The sequence below is a fragment of the Lactuca saligna genome, chromosome 1, assembly GCF_052625555.1.
Source record: "Lactuca saligna cultivar CGN05327 chromosome 1, ASM5262555v1, whole genome shotgun sequence".
Classification (NCBI taxonomy): Eukaryota; Viridiplantae; Streptophyta; class Magnoliopsida; order Asterales; family Asteraceae; genus Lactuca; species Lactuca saligna.
The window spans coordinates 132,150,996-132,154,669 of record NC_136417.1 but is presented as its reverse complement, the minus strand read 5'-3'; the positions used below and the strand labels follow the sequence as shown (position 1 = coordinate 132,154,669).

Genomic DNA, 3,674 nt, shown 5'->3' with positions numbered 1-3,674 from the left:
CATCGTGTTAGTCTTGGCTTAGCATCCTGTTTGGAAAACAAATACTTGATAGCCGAGTGGTCAGTAAAAACAGTGGTTTTAGATAAAACCAAGTAAGGGCGAAACTTGTCAAAAGCGTAAACTACGGCTAACAGTTCTTTTTCAGTAGTAGTATAATTCTCTTGGGCAGGATTTAAGATCTTGCTTGCATAATAGATGGGTTGAAAGTGCTTATCAACCCTTTGTCCAAGGACCGCTCCTAGTGCATAGTCACTAGCATCACACATGATCTCGAAGGGTAAGTTCCAATTTGGTGCTATAATGATCGGGGCATTAGTTAATTTTTCCTTTAGAAAGTCAAATGCCTCCAAACACTCTTTAGTAAAATTAAAGGGTGCATCTTTTAGTAATAATTGTGTTAGAGGTTTCGTGATTTTGGAAAAATCTTTAATAAAACGCCGGTAAAAACCTGCGTGTCCCAAAAAACTTCTAATGCCCTTCACATTAGTTGGTGGGGGTAATTTGGCAATGGTGTCTATCTTTGCCCGATCCACCTCAATTCTCTTTTTAGAGACTTTATGTCCCAAAACTATACCCTCCTTGACCATGAAGTGACACTTTTCCCAATTTAGGACCACGTCGGTTTTCTCACATCTAGCAAGCATTGAGTCAAGATTTGTGAGGCAATCATTGAAAGAAGATCCGAATACAGAAAAGTCATCCATAAAGAGCTCCATGAATTTTTCCACCATATCATGGAATATGGCGGTCATGCACCTTTGAAATGTCGCAGGTGCATTGCATAGTCCAAATGGCATGCGTCTATAGGCGAAAGTCCCACTGGGGCATGTAAAGGTGGTCTTTTCTTGGTCCATTGGGTCTATGGGTATTTGGAAATACCCCGAAAACCCATCTAAAAAGCAATAGTAGCTATGGCCCGATAGTCTCTCTAACATTTGAACTATGAAAGGAAGGGGAAAATGGTCTTTGCGAGTGGCATCGTTTAGCTTTCGATAATCGATGCACACTCGCCAACCGGTTACCGTTCGCATTGGAATTAACTTGTTCTTTTCGTTGGTAATGACCGTCATTCCTCCCTTCTTGGGCACCACTTGGACCGGACTCACCCATGGACTATCAGAGATGGAGTAGATGATTCCTGCATCCAAAAGCTTGACCACCTCCTTCTTGACGACTTCTTGCATGTTCGGGTTTAATCGTCTTTGATGTTGCACCACCAGCCTTGCTCCTTCTTCTAAATTGATTTTGTGAGAGCAGTAGGATGGGCTTATTCCCTTGATGTCGGAGATGCTCCATGCGATGGCTCTTTTCCTTTTCTTCAACACGCGTACAAGCTCCTCCTTTTCTGTCTTGGATAGATCCGAGGCTATAATCACCGGCTTCTGATTTCCTTCTTCCAAAAAGGCATATTCCAGATGGTCAGGTAGTGTTTTGAGCTCCAAATTGTTGTGCATAGTGACGGACTCGCCGAGTGCAGGTTTGGTACTCGGCGAGTTGGTGGCGGCATTCACGACTTCTGGCTTTTCTTCAGATGTACTCGGCGAGTAGATCGGGTCTACTCGGCGAGTAGGGCTTTCAGCTTGGTTCTTTATTTCTTCATACTCCACTTCTTCCAACAGTCTTTCAATCTCTAATAAGTCCTTTTCTGGATTAAATACTTCGTCCAAAGCTGCAAACTTGCTGGAATCTTCAGGTATGTCTTCTTCCAATAATTCGTCAAGCATGTCGATTGAGAAAGCCGTGTCATCACTACTCCTTGAGTACTTCATGGCTTGGTCTACCCCGAATGTCACTGAATCGTCCCCAACTCGCAATGTGAGCTTAGAATCTCTCATGTCTACGATAGCGCTAGCGGTGTTGAGGAAGGGTCTTCTAAGGATGATTGGCACTTGCGGATCCGCCTCCATGTTGAGAATGATGAAATCAGCCGGGAAGACAAATTTGTCTACTTTCACTAGCAAATCTTCACAAATGCATCTTGGGAAAGTAACAGTCTTGTTTGCCAAATGAATTTCCATCCGAATTGGCCTTGGCTCCGGGAGGTCCAGCTTCTTAAAGAACGAGTATGGCATAAGGTTCACACATGCTCCAGAATCAGCTAAGGCATGAATTTCAGCCAAGTTGCCAAATTGGCAAGGCAAAGTTAAGCTCCCCGGATCACCCTTCTTCTTTGGTAATTTGTTTAGCATTGCGGCGGAGCAATTCTCATTAAGTACTACCTTCTGCACTTCCTCCATCTTTCTTCTGTTAGTGAGGAGTTCCTTAAGGAACTTTGCATACTTGGGCATTTGCATGACGGCTTCAATGAAAGGAATATTGATTTGAAGAGTTTTAATGTGATCTAGAAACTTCTGATATTCCTCTTCCTGCTTCTCTTTCTTGGCTCGGGCTGGGTATGGCATTGGAGGCTGGTATGGTTTCAAGGGTGCCTGTTCATTTGTTTTAGCAGAGGTACTCGCCGAGTCCATCGGTCCTACTCGGCGAGTAGGACTCTCAGATTGTGAGTGTGGGTTTTCGACTTGCTCTTCCGTTCCTTCCTTCCGTGAGTCCTTGGTTGCTTCAGTTCGAATGGGGGCCAGGGGAGTAATAATCTTCCCACTTCTTGTGGTAACAATATTTACTTGTGCGCCTCGTGGGTTGATCTCGGTTTTGCTAGGAAGCTCACCCGGTGACCTTTGGTTTAGTTGTTGAGCAAGTTGCCCAAGCTGCGTTTCTATGTTGTGGATGGATGCTTGCTGGTTCCTGAGCATTGTTCTTGTTTCTTGGATAGCAGCATCGTGGTCACTATGTCTTTTCTCGGAAGCGGCCACAAATTTAGTTAGCATTTCCTCCAAGCTTGGCTTCTTCTCTTGCACCGGCTCCTCCTTTTGGTAAAAGCCTCTCCCTTTTTGTCTGTACTTCTCCTCCTTGGCCTTCTTGTACTCTTCGTAAGGCAGCCACTCCTTCTTTCGTTTGCGCCAGTCCTCATCATACCGGTCACCGCTCGAATAACATACTTGTGCCTTTTTGTTGCCGTTCTCATCCAAATCGCAATCTCTAGTGAGGTGAGGTCCATTGCAATTTTCGCAACCCACCCGTATGGCATGGATAGTTTGATCCATTTTGTCCATTCTCCTATCCATGGTTTTTAACATGGCCATGACCACGGATAGATCTTCAGTAGCAGCGTATGCGGTTCCCCTCGTGACATCATTCCTAGGGTTGTGGTATTCTCTAGAGTGTTTAGAGAATTCTTCAATCAATTCTTTAATCACCGGGGGTGGCTTCTTTGTAAGTGGGCCTTGTGAGTCTAGCAACTGCCGGGTCGTGACATTGACTCCATCATAAAAGATGGAAACTTCTTGCTGGCTGTTTAGATCATGGTGTGGGCAGTTTCGTAGCAGACTTTTGTACCTCTCCCATGCTTCATATAATGACTCTCCAGCTTGTTGTTCAAAGTTTGCAATGGCCTTCTTGAGTTTGGCTATCTTGGATGGTGGGCAAAAGTGATCAATAAATTCTTCCTTCATTCTGGCCCAAGTAGTGACTGACCCGGGGGGAAGTGATTTGAGCCAGTCTTTAGCAGCACCCTTGAAGGTTACCGGAAGCATCCGAAGTAGTTGAGTTTCGCGGGTTACATTTGGAATGTTGAAGTAATCAGCAACATCATTTACTTCATCCAAATGTTTGTAGGC

General features: G+C 44.6%; 1 non-coding gene across 1 annotated transcript; it reads left to right on the top strand.

The window, feature by feature from the left end:
• Positions 1–3,354: 3,354 nt before the first annotated feature.
• On the top strand, positions 3,355–3,461 carry LOC145027928 (small nucleolar RNA R71). Its single transcript, XR_013675690.1, has one exon. It is a non-coding gene; the product is annotated as a small nucleolar RNA R71 (small nucleolar RNA).
• Positions 3,462–3,674: the final 213 nt, after the last annotated feature.